The following is a 19732-nucleotide window of genomic DNA, read 5'->3' as shown; positions in this document are numbered from 1 at the left end:
GGGGGGGGGGGGGGGGGGCGGAGGAGGGGGGGAATATCACGGGTTAACCCCTCGACTATATAGTTCTAGTATAAGGCCGGAACCGCTAATTATCGCGTAGTTCCGATACCCGGACCTTGCGCTGCCCTTACCGTGGATTCGTATTAACCTAGTAAATCCTGCACTCCTCTATAGACCTTTTCCTTTCCTTTCCTTAATTCTAGCTAATATAATTATTCGGCCTTACTTAGTGCGATTAACCTGTGACTAGCCGCTTATAGATATATTATCTAAGTATAATTTAGCGCCTTATAATAATATTAAAGAATTAAAATACTAGGTTTTAATACTTAGTATTTCGAGTCTTATTAAGGGGGCATAACTAGGTTTTTTACATTAGCCGTTTCCTAGATATCAAAGGTTTTTCTAAACTTTGCTTTAAATAATATACTATAATAATAATAAGGGTCTTTGAATTTTCCCTCACATTAAAAGAGAAGAAGTGTTTTATAATTTTTTCCTCTATGTATTCTAGTCTTAGATAAACTACAATTACTGGGCTATAACATAATTATAACCTCACTAAGCTGCACTTATTATATAAGAGTCAGGTTACGGGGGGGTATTAATATTATACACATAATATATAAGAGCATAATAATAATAAGTATAATATCTAAGTTAAGCTAAACAGCATATAGTTATAGATATATAACCAGACATTTACCTTATAACCAGCTTAACCTATACAATAATACTATATATATTATACGTGTATATATACTTAGCTTATAATATACATATAATAAATATACTAGGTATGGTACATACGATATCTTAGTTATTACTTAAGCTAATAACGTGGCATGATACCCGTCGCGTAAGCTGTTAACGTAACAGTTACCACCTATAACGAAAGGAAAGTCCGTGGACTTTAGTTAAGGAAAAGATATTATAGAAAAGGCTCGATAGCTTACTATCGCAGAGTAATGGTAGTATATTCATTAACTAAGCGCTGACTTTAAACTAAGACCTTAACTTCAGAGATTGAACTGTATCCCTTAACGCATACATAGAGATAGGTTCGGATAGGTGGTCTATACGCGGCTATCGGTCTAACTGTATGCCGACGGGTCTACGAGTATCTAATTATACTGCCCCCCCTAATAAATCTAGTCCTATAGACTCGTGTTATTATAATATCTTTAACTACGCCTTTATCGCTATTAATTACCTCTATCTAGTTCTATATAAGCCCTTATTAAACCCCGTAAGGAAAAAAAGTGGCCGCTCCTTTATTTACTTACTCGTCGGCGTTCTATTACCGACTATATGCCTCGTGACCTATCCGAATATTATTATAGAAACTCCGCGATACTTATTATTATTACCTATAGTTATCTAACCTTTCGCGGATATTATGCCTAGCCTTAGGTAACTGTTTCGCGCCAGGTATATAGTTCCTTCGCGTTATTCCCCTATAGCTCCTAGTCTTACTCCTATAACTATCTTTTACTATCACGATCACTGATTATACGGCGATTATTCGGTTATTCTTAATCCATTATTAATTATCGTTATTATTATTACTATTATTATCGTTGACTAGTCGCTATTATATTATCGGTTAATTTATAGGTTATTATCGCTCTTCGGGAGCTAAAATATAATACGGATAAGGGTTAGCATTCTATTATCCCAGATAAGGCTCCTTACCTCTTTTATATATCTCGCCTAGACTGGTATATTAGTATCGAGTACTTCGATAAGGCCGTTAACGGCGTTAGAGCTGGTCGTTATATTACTTATAACCGCGGCTATTAATAATATACCGCTATAAGTTCGCTAACCTTTCGGCGTTTTCCTATAATAATTAGTTATTAAATTCCTAATTTTATACTAGTTATTACTTAGTTAGTATAGAATAGCAGCAAATGCATTTTTATAATAGATAATAATCTAACGCCAGTAACTTGGCGCCGCGCCTATAAGCGTATTTCTAAGGCCTATAAATAGTTCCGGGTCGTTATAAAGCGTAGTAGGAAATACCTCGCCCTTACGGATATAAGTCGTTATAATCGCCGATCCCTCGGCTATATATTAATACTTAATAGGCTTAATTACTAGTTCTAGACGAAATTTCGTCCTTATACTCGATAATAAAGGATAATTTTATATATTATCTTAGTCGTATTAATAACGCCAAGGCTTCGGCGCTATTAGACTAGACTCGCCCTCCCTATAAGGGTAACCTTCGCGATATCAAGTCGCTTACTTCTTTTACTAAAGATTTAGCCGCAGACAGTTATTATCCGTTTAATTTTTAGAACTATCTAGAGGAACTTAGGGCCTTCCCGATACTCGACAGTCACGATAACCTTTTAGCGACTACTAATAACCCTCGTTATCCGATTCTAGCGCGTTATTTTACCGGCCGTTCGGCGGCCATACGCTATAGTTATACCGTTAGCGATTTTAATAGGGGCGACGCCTCTACGGATACTACCGATAGTAAGGTTACGCCTACGCCTTACTCTGCTCCTCGTCCTGCCCCTTACTAACCTACTCGTCCCTAAGCGCCTGCCGCCTTACTGGCTACTAATACCCTAGCTCCCGACGATAATAATTATATACCACCCACTCTATAGGTTAATCCTTCTAGGGATAAGGATAAGCCTCCCCGTCGGTATTCTCGCGCCACCTATTATTATCCTCTTGCCGCTATCTTATCAGCCACTAATAATAGCGATAACGCTATAGCTACTAATATCGGTAATAAAACCGACCTCTATACTTTTAGTAATTCAATTTCTTTTTTTTTATTCGCTATATATTCGCCGGTAATACTCGCCTAAAATAGCGTTAAACTGTATACTAATAGTTTTATAAATTTAGCAATAATTAGGGCTTAACTATATTTTATTTAGTTATCATTAAGGAAAGGTTATTACTGTTAATGATTCGAGATAATCCAGGATATATTAGTTATCATAGATAACTTCCGTATATATTAAGAATACAGTTACTAGATTAGAAAAGAAGAAAGAGAGAAAGAGAGAGGGAAGAAGCAGATATATATATAGACAAAGGAATAAAGAAGAGAAGGATACTGTATTACGCAGTAGACTTAAGATAAGCTTTCTGTATTACGCAGTAGACTTAATATAAGCTTTTTACCTTAAGCAATAGTTTACTATTACATAGGAGACTGCATTGCGTTGCGCAATAGACTTCTTCTCTTCTCGTATTTCATATTACTAACCTTATATATTAATAATTAAGCCATAAATGCTTGATTAATATTATTAATATATATATATGTTAGTATAAAGATATATATATCTTTATGCTCCTTATTCCTCTGTCTACAACTATATATTAGTTATTAATAGCAGATATTAACACCCCCTCGTAAGCTAGACAATCTAGCTTAGATAGTATTTATTACTAAATTAATAGCTGGTAAAAAGGGTATTAAGGCTCTTCTTTTCGACTTTCTTTCTTTTTATACAAAGAATAAGTCCGTAGCGTTTTATGCATACTATAGGGAAAAAAGTATTTAAAACCCCTGTTTAATTTAAGAAAATCTGCTTAAAAGGCAGATAATTCTTTAACTTAGGCAAAAGCCCTTATAATAGGGAGAAAATACCCTAGGTATAATAGTAGGAGAACGTATAGGGAAACCCTATATAGGTAAAAAAAACCTACTTCCGAGGTAGATCTCTTATAATCTGAGCAAGAGATCCTGAGACTTCTTAAGATAGGCAAAAAGTTTAAAAATCCTTATACCTAGGTAAAAACCCTATAATTTGGGTAAAAACGTTCTAGGTTGGTATATGGGAAAACCATATGGTGAAAAAGCCACTAAGCCTTTTTATAATAGGGAAAAGGTTGACAATTTATATAGTGAGAAAACCTAGAAAGGTAAAAAACCCACTACCCCCCTGATTTACTAGCCTTTTTGATTTAATGATATAAGTCATTAATAAAAGCTTGTAAAAATATTCATATACCAGTTGTGGTCTTATGTTATGTAGTTAACGGCCCTGGTTATAATAATAATACTGTATTAAATATACAGTTATTTTATTCCTATTGTAATATAGATACTAATAGCGATTATATTGTCTGTTAATATCTTTATGAATTTCAGGGAATTTTAAGTGAATTTGTTAGCCCCCTCGTGATCTTATAAGATAATAGAGGGTTCGTGGCTTTTCTATACCCGAATCCGAAATAAGATCCTCTTAAGTATAGATATTAAGCACTCTTAGGCAGTAACTAAATATATATATATGTCTTATATAGACTATATAAGGATAGGCTTTTGCCTTCGCCCTCTTTTAAAGCCATAGAACGATCTTTTAACGGGTTACTTTAATACCTAGTATATAGATACCGCATAGACTGATATTAGTCTATTATGCCGTACTAGGTAAAGTAAGGCACGTATTTTCTGTTAATATATTTTATATCGGCCTTATATACTTCTTTCTGTAAAGGAAAATAAAGTATTTTTAGGTAATAATAAGGGTATATACGGTTTAAGACTTTAGTTTTATATTACTATAACTTAGGGGGGGTATAGGCTTATACCTTCCTTTCGGAATTAATAGTAGTCTAATAGCCTAAACTAGTCTTTTAAAGCTCTCTGTAGATAGGGATAAGACCTTTAATAAGTATATAACTTAATATCCATTTTAGTATGAATATACTGTATAGCGTATATTAACTGCTTTGCGTATACTCGCTGTTTGAGTTTGCAGTATGTTATAGCTGTATAGTATCCAACCGAGATATACTCCAAGGATATAGGTTAACCTATAGCTATATGCTTTATAGGTGATTAACTATAGCTTTAAGGCACTAGAGTGCCCGTTTTCAAAACCATATACAACCAACCGGGCCTTATATTGGCTTTTCGGTATAAACGCATTTTTATATCTTTTTAGACCTACCACCCCACCTTTAGATATATAGGCAGCGTTATATTCTCTTTAGGAGATATTATAGTATATATAATATATATGGTTTTCCAGGTTTTTCTTCGAATCCCAGCTTCTATAGCCTCTATCCTTTATAATTCATCCGGGCTTTTATAGGCTTTGCTTTAGATAGCTAGTTCGTATATACTTTGCAGTTAAGAGTAATAATAAACTGCTTAAAGACGTCCTTAAACAGTATCTTCTGATTAATATAGTAAGGCCTTACTTTTAGATCGTGATTTACTCTTTGGAACTCAGAGATAAAGTCCTTATAGCTTCCCTTTTAGAAAAAAGACTGAAGCACCACTCCTAGATTAACTGGAGGGTCTCTGGAACTTAGAAATGCCTTTTTTACCTCTTATATTCATAGATATATAGAGGGATTTTAACGATCCTATTAATACGGCGGGTCTTTTTATAGGAGACTAAGTCTCGGTTGGAGCCCTGATGCCGCTATAGGTCGTAGCCCTTTGAGTAACTTTTGTTGTTATTATTATTTGTCTTCTTCGGATAGAGGAATTTTCTTTTGCAGGATCGCTTTTAAGGGGAAGTCATAGCCTGTTATTCCTAATTTAGAATAGCCAAATCAGACTCCTCGCGCTGCTTTGAAGACTTTCGGTTATTTATATAATGAAATATAAACCGATTATTATATATATATGCCTTTAAGCTCCTTATTATTTCTTTTAGGAACTGAACTCCGTATAGTTATATAAGCATGTTTATAGACCACGTAAGACTCGTAGTTCTGATTTTCTGAGATTAAGTTCCGTGTGATATAATACGTTATAGACCAGTAAAATCTTTTCCTTCGAAATATCAGGCTTTTTAATTCAAAAGGCACTTTATAGTGCTATGATTAAATTAAGAGGATAAGCTTAATCACTTTTACCCTAAAGGTATTTTTTAAACTTGCATAGAAAGCTAGGTCTTAACCTTTATAACTATACTAACTATAGTTTATAACTTAAGCTATATGGTTTATGCGTATAAGGGACTTTCATAGGTAGAACGTCTATAATAAGACGTCTTAGTGAACAGAGTACTTCGCTGCCCCGAGTTGCTTTTAAGCGATACAGTTCTTATATTCATAATCTCTTCCTTCTATATAATTAATCCGTTAGCGAAGTAGAGTATGTATAAGTAAACTGCCAACACCTTTAGTTAAATAACCTAACCTTATATGCTTTAAGAACATAAAGTCCTTTAAATAAAAGCGTTTTTTTGCTTCTATATTACTGTTTTCTACCTGGTCTATTATTAGACATATAGACCCTTTAAATGTAGAAATAGATCTATTTATGGATATATAAATCCTAGATCTTTAGTGCGTTCTTTGCTTTATTCCTTTTAAGATATAGAAATCTTCGACTTTTAACATGGATAGCTATAAGATTTAATAAAACCATTATAGGTATAAATATAGTATATATCTAAAGACTTGTAAAATAATAAAAATATTACTATGTCTGTTATTCCTTATAAAAGTTAGGAAGACTTTTAGACCTTAGAAAGGAATAGATCCAAGTAGTCCTTTAAAAGGACAATATTCTTAGTTCCTTAAGGCTATATACTCTTTATAGATATCTTAATACTATAAGCCTAATACCCGCTTTTACTCTTAATAGGATGTAATAGATATAAATAATGCCTTTTTAGATAGAAGGAAAGTAACTTCACTATCAAAACAGTAACTCTGTTTGATATGATAAGGCCACGAAGGTAATACTTTGTATTATTTAATTCATTAACTGATTTTATAACCAGTTTATTATAAATAATAAAAGGTTATACCACTTCTATTTCTTCTATAATATCTATAGCTTTTTAGGTAGGTATAGTAAATAGGATAAATATCCTAATATTAGATTCACCGGTAATATTATCAGGACTATCTAAACGTTATGGTCTTTAACACAATATTATACTCTGAATTTATAGAGACGAGATTTATAATCTTACTATCTCCTTCAGATATTAAATTTCTTATTTAATAAAGATATAAAACCTTATTTATCTTTTTTAAGTAAGAGGTAAATATAAAGTTATAATTACCCCTTTTCTTTATTAAGAACATAAAAGCGAGGCTTAAAGATATAAAGTCTTTACTACCTCTTTTCTTTATTAAGAAAAAATAAGAGCGAGGCTTAGAGCCGTAATACTCCTTTAAAGAACTTTTCTTTTAAACTATCTATAACTTAACCCCCCTGAACCTAATAGGTATTAGGGTATTATTTAGAGTAGATAATAAAGCAGAGGTATCTTACTTTTAAAAAAGTTATTATTATATGCTTTTTCTCTTTATATCTTTTCTTTTAACGGATTCTTAAGGATTTATTTTAACTACTTCTTTTAATCAGAAGTAAAATGATAACCGTCAACTACTTCTCCTTATTAACAAGTATAGTAGTAACCGGACTTAGTTCCACTTATCGATTAAATCGATATATAAATCATAGACTTATTAAGAGTACTCTTAGGACTCTTAGAATAATATAATAAAGACCTTATATAGTTACACGATTATTTCCTTTCCCTTTATATAGAAAGATATCCAACTAAGAATAATTTACAACTACTAGGTTTTATAAAGGAATGTAAAAGTCTTAACCTTTATATTACTCTTTTATAATAATAGAGTATAGTCTATACTTAATATTTTTAGAGGTTTAGTTATGTTTATAGCTTTAAGACTTTTACTATAAACGTAGATAACAATCTACTATAGTATAAAGACTCTTCTTTCCTTTCTTATGCTTTTATAATACAGGAAATAACTTAAAGTTATGATTTCCCTTAAAAGGTTTTCTCAATAAGGGAAGTATGCCTTGAGTATTAAGACTTTTCTTTTTGTTTTTATAATAAAGTAAATAGCTTAAAGTTCTAGTTTCTTTAAAAGATTTCTTTAATAAAGAGAAGTGTCTTAAATAATCTTAATAACCAAGAAGTTCTAAGAGATAAGAAATCTCTTTTATATCTTCGTTATTCCTTATTATTTCCTAAGATATTTAGGAAAAAGAAAACCTCTTATATACTCTATAAATAGAGTAATGAATAGTGGATACGGAACTAAAAAGGGTTTATAAAACAGTTAATTATTATAGATAATATCTAAAGACTTTTACTAAACCGTAGCTAAGTATTTAAATATAACGAGATAATAGCAGACCCATCGGTATATAGTCGGACCGATGGCCGCGCACGGACCACCGATCCGAACCTCTCTCTGTACGAGCGTTAAGGGATTAGTTTAATCCCTTAAGTTAAAGTCTTAGTTTAAAGTCAGCGCTTGGTTAACGAATATACTACGATCACTCTGCGATACTAAGCTATCGAGCCTTTTCTATAATATCTTTTCCTTAACTAAAGTCTACGGACTTTCCTTTCGTTATAATTCTTTAACTTCTATACCTTTAAGGTAGTTAGGCCGAAGATACTATTAAGAAGGACTTAAGGAATAAGCGTCCCCCCGGGGGGAGCTAGCGAAGCGGATACCGGGTAGGGGGCGCCTATTATACCTAAACTAATAGTAACGGTGCCTGAGTAGGGACCGGATAAAAATAAGAATAAGGGGTTAACGGATACGCCGGTTATGCTTAGTCCTAAAGATAGTGGTTCGTAGGTTAATTAGCGATCCGTCGCCGACCCCTCCACGTTAACGTAAAAGGCGTTAATTATAATATTTTCGTAGTATCTCTAGTAATAACGCAAGATTAATCGAGTAATTATAGAGAAGCTTACTAAATAACCGGCGCCCCGGGGCGATTACGAAAAACCGCCGGTATATAATTATAAGCTAATTAAAGAGTTATCCACGGTTATAGAAATCGACGATTAGTTAGTAGCGATTAAGGCTAGGAACCAGTTTAGGCCTAGTGCCCTAGTGCTATAGTAGATCGAATAGGCTTTAATAAAGCTTAAATATACCTTTTAGATATCCTAAAGGCACTATACTAGGAAGATCGCTAACCCGAATTAGAACGACTTTATGGCGTTTATTTAGTAAGAGTATCTATCCCGGGATATATAATAGTATTATTACTATAAGGAACTTTATAAGCTATAAATAACCGGCGATATAACGCTAATAAAGCTATTCGAATAGTAGGATAACCTATATAGGCTATTAGGCTAGCAGATAAGCGGAAGCAAGGAGCGTGCCTACGATTATTTTAGCCGGCTGCCTCTGCGTATTAAGGATAAGATATAAGAGCGGAGGACTAAATTAGATAAGGCCGTGACGCCGGCTTAAAAGGCGTAGCTATTCTAGGATATAAGCCCTATTAAGAAGGCGAGTAGTAAGCGATCGGATACCGGTTATAAGAGGACCTTATCGAACTTCTAGCGTTCGGATAGACGCTCGAGCCGGGTAAGCACTCCGGTAACTAGTTAGCGTACGCCCGCCTAGCTAGGTAAGACGGACTTAAAGGGGGCGCCCTTAACGGGTTAGAAGGTATCGGGCTCGGGCCTAGAGCCTTCGTAAGCGTAGCCTAGCACGCGTGCCTTTACGGGTAAGTACTATAACTATAGTAAAAAGGGTCACTATTCTAAGGACTACTATTGTAATAAGGAATAACGAATAACCGATAACGGGGCGGCGAAGGCTTATGCCTGTGTTAATAACGTATACGCTATATATAACGACCTCGATAATAATATTCGGGTTAGGGAACTCTATTTATCGGGAAACGAGTCGGCGTAGATAATAAAGGGGCTAAACCTATACCCGATAACCGGCTAGCGATTATAATTAACGAAGTAGCGAGATTTATAACGATAATAATCCGTTACGGAAAGGAGATTAAGTTTAGCGTGGATTTAGATACCTATATATAGGTGGATATTATTAGCCCGGTGTTAATGGAATGCCTAGGGTTAAAACCGCTTCTAGAGGTTAAGACTCTAGAAATCGAAGGCTTTAACGGTAGCCTAGCGAGGGTCCGCGGAGCGTACGGCTTAGCTTTTTATCTGCTAGACGCAGAAGGACGGCCACGCCTATTAAAAATCGTCTTCCTATATACGGATCGACCTAAGGGTACCGGATAATTACTGCTCTCGAATAATAGTATAGGTTAGGAGGGTATTATAATTAACACGGCTCGCTAAACGTTCGTCTATAGGCCGATCTCTATTATAGACCCCGAGCTATAGGCTCGCGAGATTATTAAAAAGCGAGCGAAGGCGTACGTTATATATATCGCTGCCGCTACTACTATCGCACCAGGGACGCCGGATATAACTATTCCGTCTATAAATAACGATAACGTGATATACGGACTAGTTATTAAGCTACCGCCGGAAATCGCCGACTACTAGGATATATTTTCAGAGTAGGCCGTAAAGGAGCCGCCTTTATTAAAGGACGCCGAATACATAATTAATTTATAAAACAGGAAGGAACCGCTATTTAGGCCGTTATATCCCTTATTTCGAGCCTAGCTAAAGGAGCTAAAAAAGTATATCGCCGAAGGGATAGTAAGCGGTCGTATTTAACGGTTAATAAGCCTTATAGGCTTACCGGTGCTATTTATACCTAAGAAGGATAGTAGCTTATAACTCTATATGGGATTATCGAGGGTTAAACGCTATAACGATTAAGAATAGGTACCCTCTACCCCTAGTCGGCGAGCTATTAGACAGGCTTACCGGGGCAAAGTATTTTTCTAAGGTGGATATCCGAGATACCTATTATAGGATCCGGATTAAGAAAGAGGACCGCTAGAAGACGGCGTTTAGAACACGATACGGTCACTACGAGTATACGGTTAGACTATTCGGGCTAATAAATACTCCGGCTATATTCTAGGCGTATATTCACTAAGCGATTACCGGTTTAATGGATATATATTATATCGCTTACCTAAACGATATCCTTATATATTCTATATTAAAGGAATAGTATATAAAGGACCTAAAGAAGGTCTTAGATCGGCTTCGTAGGGCCTAGCTATACGCGAAGCTATTAAAGTGCGAATTCTACCGTGACTATATAGACTTCTTAGGGTTCGTGGTATCCCGCGAAAGTATCGCGATAGATCCGGAACGTATATATACGGTCGCCGAGTAGCCGGCGCCTAAATCGTTCCGGGATATCTAAGTTTTCCTTAGCTTTACAAATTTTTATAGGAGGTTTATTAAGGGATATTCTAGAGTTATAACGCCGTTTATTATACTATTAAAAGGTAATTAGGCGGGTAAAAAGAAAGGACTTGTTAAGTTTCCGGATAACACTAAATGGGCGTTTAAATTACTAAAAGTCGCCTTTAGGTCAGCGACTATGCTACGGTATTAGAACCTAGTGCTAGATATAAGGGTTAAGACGGAAGCCTTAAATAAGGCTATTTCCGGGATCCTAAGTTAGAACTATAAGACTAGATAGCGACTAGTCGCCTATTTCTCGCGGAAGCTTTCCGAGATAGAGTAACGATAAGGTATAGGATAGTAGGAGCTATTAGCTATAATAAAGAGCCTCGAGTATTAGCGCTACTATCTTAAAGGCATAAGACAGGCGTTCACGGTGCTAACGGACTATTAGGCGCTTAAGGGCATACTAAACGCGCCGGCGCGGGACCTTCGCGGAAGGCTTACTAGATAGGTGTACCGATTATCGCTATTCGACTTTAAGGTTTAACACCGTCCAGGTAAGATAAACCCGGTAGATAACCTATTAAGATAGCCGGATTATATAATAAATAAGACGCTATACGATAACGTGCTTCCTACCTTATCGTAAAGATTACGATTAGTTAGCGACCTCCTAATAAGCGTTCGCTAACGGATCGCGAGTATCCGCCTTACCCTAATAAGTAACGCGGGAAAGATCGTATACGTATAAGCTACTCGAGTAACGTTACCCGAATATGGGCCTAGTAAATATAAGCGGGCATAGACTTTATAGGAGGGGGCCCTACTTAGCTTAAAAGATAAGGATAGAAGAGGGCTATAACCCTTATATCCTACTAATAGCACCTGGTATATTATTATCGCTATTATTACCCGCTCCCGAATATAAGATATAGGGTATAAGGCGACTGCCTAGTAAAGGGTCGCCGATAAGATATCGCCGACGCCTAAGGCTAAGGCTAGGGTTACTATAATACCGGATTAGTATAACCCACGTTCTATAGCTAGAGAGCTAGCTAGGAACGAAACGGTAAGTTAGTATACTATTAGCGAGGAACTAAAAGATTTAGTTAAAGGGCTCTAGACTATTAACCCGGATTATATATCCTTAATTAAGAATATTCGCTAAGGGACCGGAAAAAAAGCGGGGCACTCTCTTAAAGATAAGGATATACTATTATTTAAGGGACGGTTAGTACTACCTATATAGGGCGCCCTAAGGGCGGAGGTCCTATAATAGCACCACGATAACCCTAGAGCTAAGTATATAGGAGCGAATAAGACGCTTAAGCTAATTTTCAGAAAGTTTTACTAGGTAGACTTAGCGGCGGATATTCGCGATTATATCGCCGTATATTCGGCGTGTTAAGGGGTATAGGTGCCACGATATAAGCCGTACGGTTAGCTATAAACGCTGCGGTTACCCACGTATCCGTTCTAAGAGATTAGTATAGATTTAATCACGGGTCTACCGCCTATAAAAGTGGTAGACGGGTAAATATACGATGCTATCCTAGTAATTATCGACTAGTATATAAAGTATGCTTTATTTATTCCTACACGGAAGGACCTAATAGCACCCTAGCTAGCGGCGCTATTATACAGGGAGATTAAGTGCCGATTCGGTAGCCTAGAGGGTATAGTAATAGACTAGGATAAGCTATTTACTAGTTAGTTTTAAATAGAGTTCTGCTATAAACGGGTAAACGCTTAGCGACTATCCACTATATACTACCCGTAGACGGATAGTTAGATAGAATAAACGTATTAGTTCCTGATTAAGTACCTACGAATGATCGCGGGTAACACGAGGATATAGTGGTCTGTTTAGTTATTAGAAGCAGGGTTCGCCTATAATAATAGCGAGCATTCCTTACTTAGTATCTTACCGTATAAAGCGTTATACGGGTATTATCTATATATAGTAGAATATATTTAACCTAGGGATAATACCCGGGTATAGGGTGTACAGGAATATATTAAGAAACGAGCGGAGGTTCGGCGGAAGGTCCGCGAATACTAGGCACGTGCCACGGAGTACTAGGCTCGGCACTATAATAAGCGCTACTAACCATAATAGTATAAGGTAGGCGATATTATTATACTATCCACGAAGAACTTCCGATTCCGGTAAGGGTTAAAGCTAGTACCACGATATATTCGGGTATAGGTAACTAAAAGAATCGGCGAGTAGGCGTATAGGGTTCGCCTTCCTACGTAATACGCGAGGATATATAATATATTCCCGGTATCCTTATTAGAACCGTGGAAAAACCGTGTAGCCGTAGAGCTATTAGCGAAGGATCTCCCGCTTTTAGAGGAGGAGTAAGATAAATAGGAGGTAAAAGATACTATTAGTCATAAAGAAAAATAAAGGGAAACGTTCTATCTTATAAAGTGGGCAGGCTAGCCGGTAGAGTATAATACCTAGGAACCAGAGGACTACCTAGAAAACGCTCTAGGGATCCGGAAGAGGCACTAGAAGCATAAAAAGTATATATATAAAAAGTAGGATAACTATAAGATAGTATAAAGCGCCGAAGGGTTATCGGATATAAATAAGAACTTAATTATAGGTTATAATAACCTTTTCCTTATAGTAACTAAATAAATAGGGTTAAACCCCGACTAGTCCTAAAATAAAACCCTAGACTATTAGAATAAAGTTTAACGCTATTTTAAGAGATTATTACTAGCGAACGCTTAGCGAATAAAAATTAATTAATTACTAAACCCGTGGAAATCGGTTTCCTTACCGATATTAGTGGCGGCGCTATCGTCGCTGCCAGGGGCGACTATACGGCGGGTGTATAGCGTCGAGGCGTATAAATACGCCAACGGGGGATATTATCCTTATCTAATAAAGTAAACGCCGGCGGCGTATACGCGGTATCGCTAGCAGGAGCCGAGGTGTTAGTAGCCGATAAGGCGGTAGAGGCTCGACGATAAGGGCGGCGGGGGCGAGCCGTAGCAGGATAAAAAGCAGGTTCGATAGCCTTATTAAAGCTATCGCTAAAGGGGTTATTATTACTATTAATAAAGGCATAACTATAGCGAGTAGCCGCTAAGCGACCAGCGAAACCATAAGCCAGGGCAGGGCGTTAAGGATTATTAACGGCCGCTAAGAGGTCGGCGAGTCTATCTAAAAATAGAAACGCCTTAAGGCGTTAAAGGCAATCCTTACGATTAAATAGGCGGTAACCGTTTATCGCTAAATCCTTAATAAAAGAAATAAGCGACTTAACGTCGCGGAGGTCACCCTTATAAGGTAGGCGGGTTTAGTCTAATAACGCCGACGCTTCGGCGTTATTAATACGACTAAGACTATATATAAAGTTAACCATTATTATAAAGCGTAAGGATAAAATTTCGTCTAGAACTAGTATTTAAGACTACTAATTATTAGATATAGGTAGCCAAGCGGTTAGTAACTAAGAAACTTATATCCTTAGCGGTAAGCTTTTTCTTACCGCGGTCTATAACCGTATAGAACCATTTATAGGCCTTAAAGATACGCTTATAAAAGTAACACCGGGCTATCGGCGTTAAATTATTATCTATTATATAAATACGCTTACTGCTATTCTATAGTAACTAAGCGGCACCTAGTAAGAAATCGGGGATTTAACGACTAATTAGTATAGAAAAACGCTAAAGAATCGGCGGACCTATAGCGATATATTATTAATAACCCCGGGCATAGGTAACGTAATAACTAGCTCCCGTGCCGTTGCCGGCCTTATTAAGGCAGTTAATACTAATATATAAATCTAGTCGGGAGACATAAAATAAGCAGGACGCTTCGTCCCTAATAATAGATTCCTAACCTTTATCAGGATTATGCTATAGCTTATAAAAAGCGATTATAACTTATAAGTTAACCGACGATATAATAGCGAATAATCGGCGTTAATATTAGTAACGAGGATAAATAATAAGAAAGGATAGGTAAAAGGATCGCCGTATAATTAGCGATTATAATAATAAAAGATAGTTATAGGAAGAAAATTAGGAGCTATAAGGGAAATCACGCGAGGAACTATATACTCGTCGCCGAACGCTTACCTAAGGCTAGGTATAATATCCGCGAAAGGTCAGATAACTATAGGTAATAATAATAAGCATCGCTGAGTTTCTATAGTAATATTTGGATAAATCATAAGGCATATAGTCGGCGATAGAACGCCAATAAGCAGGTAAATGAAGGAGCTGCCACTCTTTTTTCCTACGGGTTTTTAATAAGGGCTTATATAGAACCAGATAGAGATAATTAATCGCGATAAACGCGTAATTAAAGGCATTATAATAATATAAGTCTATAGGACCAGACTTATTAAGGAGGGGGGGCAGTGTAACAAGATAATCGCAGACCTATCGGCATACAGTCGGACCGATAGCCGCGCACGGACCACCGATCCGAACCTATCTCTATACGAGCGTTAAGGGATCAGTTTAATCCCTTAAGTGGAAGTCTTGGTTTAAAGTCAGCGCTTAGTTAACGAATATACTACGATCACTCTGCGATACTAAGCTATTAAGCCTTTTCTATATTATCTTTTCCTTAACTAAAGTCTACGGACTTTCCTTTCGTTACATTAAACCGTTTCTATAAGCCACTTCATAAAGCCATGTAAAGCATAACATAAGTAGCGCAATAGTATGCTTATAGCTCTTTTTCACCTATTTAATCCCTGGTCTTATTTTTACTTTATCTCTCTTTCCTTATTTTATATAGGTCGTTCGAATCGATCGTTCGTTTATGGCTAAAGGAAAAGGGGAAAGGGAACCTCTATCGGTCAGGAAAAGGTGCTAAGAGGCAGGAAAACGGGCGGAACCACTATTAGTTGGAAAAAGGTATTATTAGTTAGAAAAAAAGGGCTAAACCGCGGTGGCAAATCCGAACGGATTTAAGTTTTCTAATACGAAAATAAGCTTTTTGGACGAAAAGAAAGGAAAACCCGAAGACAGTGAATATCCCCGGGAAGAGGAGAATACTCCAAAGGCAGAGAGAATCCCGGAAGACCGGGAATTCCAGTAAACGAGGGGAATTCTAGAAGAAATCCTAGAAAATCTTGGAAATTTCCTAGAAAATCCCACGAAGACAATAAGAGTCCTAGAGATAACTAGGAGTAATCGACGGGTCCTGGGAAGTTCTGGGACAGCCAGCGAGTTCCAGGAAGTCCTAAAAGGAGAGGCAGAGTCCTAGGAAGTTCTAGGAAAGCCAGGAGTTCTAGGAAGTCCTGAAAAGAGAGGTCAAGTCCTAGGAAGTTCTAGGAAAGGGGGAAACGTCTTCAGTTCTTCCTTTAATCTAGGAATCGTCGAGTAGCTTTAGCTAGAAAAGCGGGAAGCTTTCCAGGAAAAGAATCGTCTTCGGGACAGGATTATCGTCGAGAGGAGCGGAAGAAAGGAGAGCTTACCGGGCTTATAACCTATTAATAAATTGAGATAATCCAGGATATATTAGTTATCGTGGATAACTTCCGTATATATTAAGAATACAGTTACTAGCTTGGAAAAGAAGAAAAAGAGTAAGAGAGAGGGAAGAAGCAGATATATATATAGATAAAGGAATAAAGATAAGAAAGATACTATATTATATAGTAGACTTAATACAAGCTTTATACCTTATATAATAGTTTACTATTACGTAGTAGTCTGCGTTGCGTTATGTAATAGACTTCTTCTCTTCTCGTATTTTATACTACTAAGCTTATATATTAATAATCAAGCCATAAATACTTTATTAATATTATTAATATATATTTATTTATTTACTTTTTATTCTTACTCCGCTATCCTTATCCTACCTAAGTAGCTAGGAGCCAGAATTCTAACTATACGGTCCTTCTCCGATACCTATAAGGGGGAAAACCGTAGTATAAGACTTAGAGAACTAGTATAAGACTTAGATAAAAACTCTTATACTCTCCTCTCTTAGGATTAGTGTATTATACGGGTACTATAATAATCCCGTTACTAAGTCCCTACTAATACAAAACTCGTGGCTTCTATACTAGGAAGCCTATAACGTTTTTACCCGTAGCGACTTTAAAGCCGACTACTTGCTCGATTAACGGCGCGTGCGTGATTGTCTCTATTGGTTTTTATACGCCTTCCGTGTACCCTAGGGCTAACCCCTATAGGCCCACTTTTAGGCGACTTATATATACGCTTCCTAGGGTTTAAAGCTCCTAAGCTTCCCTTACTCTTTCTATGGCTATAGGTAGATCTAACGCAGGCTACGTGCCTACGTAGAACGCTTACGTAGTAGCGTAAGAGGCTGCCTCTATATTATAGAAAAGACGCCGCGTATTTTACTTACGCGCTTAGGGATAGCGCGATACCGTTTTCTTATTTCTATAGTAAAGCGACTAACTCCCCCGTGGCACCTATTATCGACTAGCGAAGCCAGGCGGAAGGTGGGTCTAACGGGCCCCCTGTTTAATCCTTATTATACGTGCTAAGGTAGATAAGGGCCCCCTAGAATAGGATCCGAGTAGCGTAAAAAGAGGAAAAGGGGTTCCTCTTTTTATATATATGCCTCTAGCCGGATTAGAACCGACCCAGTCACCTCGACTATATACTAGGTATATCACCACTACACTATATAGGCCATTAATATATATATAGATTAGTATAATGATATATATATCTTTATACTTCTTATTCCTCTACCTATAACTATATAATAGTTATTAATAACAGATATTAACAATTATAACCTATAAATTAATTCTTATTTATATCCGATAGCTCTTCGGCGCCTTATACTATCTCGTAATCGCCCTACCTTTTATATATATATTTCTTATACTTCTACTACCTCTGCCGGATTCCTAGAGCGTTTTCTAGGTAGTTGTCTACCTCCTAGGTATTACACTCTACCGGCTAAGGTGCCTACTATATAAGATAGAACGTCTTGCCTTATTCTTCTTTATAATTAACGATATCTTTTACCTCCTATTTATCTTATTCCTTCTTTAGGAGCGGGAGATCCTTCGCCGATAGCTTTATACCTACTCTATCCTTTTATAGCTCCAATAAGGATACCGGGAATACATCGTGTATCCTCGTGTATTATATAGGAAGGCGAACCCTATACGCCTACTTACCGATCCTTTTAGTTACCTATACCCGAATATATCGCGGTGCTAGCTTTAACCCTTACTAGAATCGGAAGTTCTTCGTAGATAGTCGGATAATATCCCCTACCTTATACTATTATAGTTAGTAGCGCTTATTATAGTGCCGAGCCTAATACTCTATAGCACGCACCTAATAGTTGGGCACCTTCCGCTAAACCTCCGCTAGCTTCTTAATATATTCTTAAACGCCCTATACCCGGGTATTATCCCTAGGGCGAATATACTTTATTATACGTGCATAATACCCGTATAACGCTTTATACGGCGAGATACTAAGTTAGGAATACTTACTATTATTATAGGCAAACCCTGCTTTTAATAAGGAAATAGGCTATTATATTATTATATTACTGGTAATCGCTTATAGGCACTTAATCAGGAATTAGTATATTCGTTCCGTCTAACTATCTATTTGCGGATAGTATGTAGTGGATAGTCGCTAAGCGTTCGCCCGCTTATAATAAAACTTTATCTAAAACTAAGTAATAAATAGCTTATCCTAGTCTATGACTATACCCTCCGGGCTACCGAATCGGTATATAATCTCCTTATATAATAGCGCCGCTAGCTAGGGTGCTATTAGGTCTTTCCGTGTAGAGATGAATAGAGTATACTTGATATACCGGTTAATAATTACTAGTATAGCGTTATACGTTTACTTATAAGCCCCTTTTATATGTGGTAGACCTATAATAAAATCTATGCTAATCTCTTAGAACGGATATATAGGTAACCGTAGCATTTATAACTAACCGTATAGCTTATATCGCGGCACCTATACCCCTTAATACGCCGAATATACGGCGATATAATTAAGAATATCCGCCGCTAAGTCTACCTAGTAGAATATTATAGGTTTTGTATAACGAGTAAAGAGAGTCGTTAAGACTATAGTAATAACAGGTCACGAAGCTAACCTTAGGGGGGAATAATTATAAGATTATTCGTTAAGCCCCTTTAACTCAGGACTTAACGGGAAACACCCTACTTAAGGACTAGTGACTATCCTCCCTAGGATCTATTTATAATAACCTAAGGTTCTAAGACTATAGGTCTTAAGCCAGCTTAATCATCTTAAAATATAACTCGGTCCTAAATATCCCTAGGGTTAACCTTAGGGCCGGTTCCGGGTCCTTAGTATATTCCTTAACGCCGCTAAGTCCTATCTGAATCCCTTAAATAGAATATTCCTGATATCACGCCCCTCTTTCTAAGGCTCCTATCCACGGGAGCCGGTAATTATCGTTAGCCCGGCCCGTCTATTAATTCATCCCGACCTAAGGACGGACAGGCCGGCCCTAACTCTACCTATTAGGGCTAATAACTCCCTCCTTATCCTCTAAACCAAACTAGACTAATCCCTTTTAACCTAGCCTTCCTCTAATTAATCCCGCCTATCTTATATAATATAACCATAGTCTTTATAAACCGCGAGGCCTAGTTATCTTTAGATAAAGCATAACTCCCCTAGGTCTCCTTTATCTATCTTTCCTTACTACG

At 36.8% G+C, this 19732-nt stretch overlaps 1 non-coding gene across 1 annotated transcript; it reads right to left on the bottom strand.

Annotated features, from left to right (window-relative positions):
- Positions 1 to 17625: 17625 nt before the first annotated feature.
- Positions 17626 to 17700, bottom strand: ACRALDRAFT_t188. The gene has a single exon. It is a non-coding gene; the product is annotated as a tRNA-OTHER (tRNA).
- Positions 17701 to 19732: the final 2032 nt, after the last annotated feature.

The sequence above is a fragment of the Sodiomyces alcalophilus genome (genome assembly GCF_042370955.1).
Source record: "Sodiomyces alcalophilus JCM 7366 unplaced genomic scaffold ACRALscaffold_5, whole genome shotgun sequence".
NCBI classification, from domain to species: domain Eukaryota; kingdom Fungi; phylum Ascomycota; class Sordariomycetes; order Glomerellales; family Plectosphaerellaceae; genus Sodiomyces; species Sodiomyces alcalophilus.
This window is presented reverse-complemented; position numbering and strand designations above follow the sequence as displayed.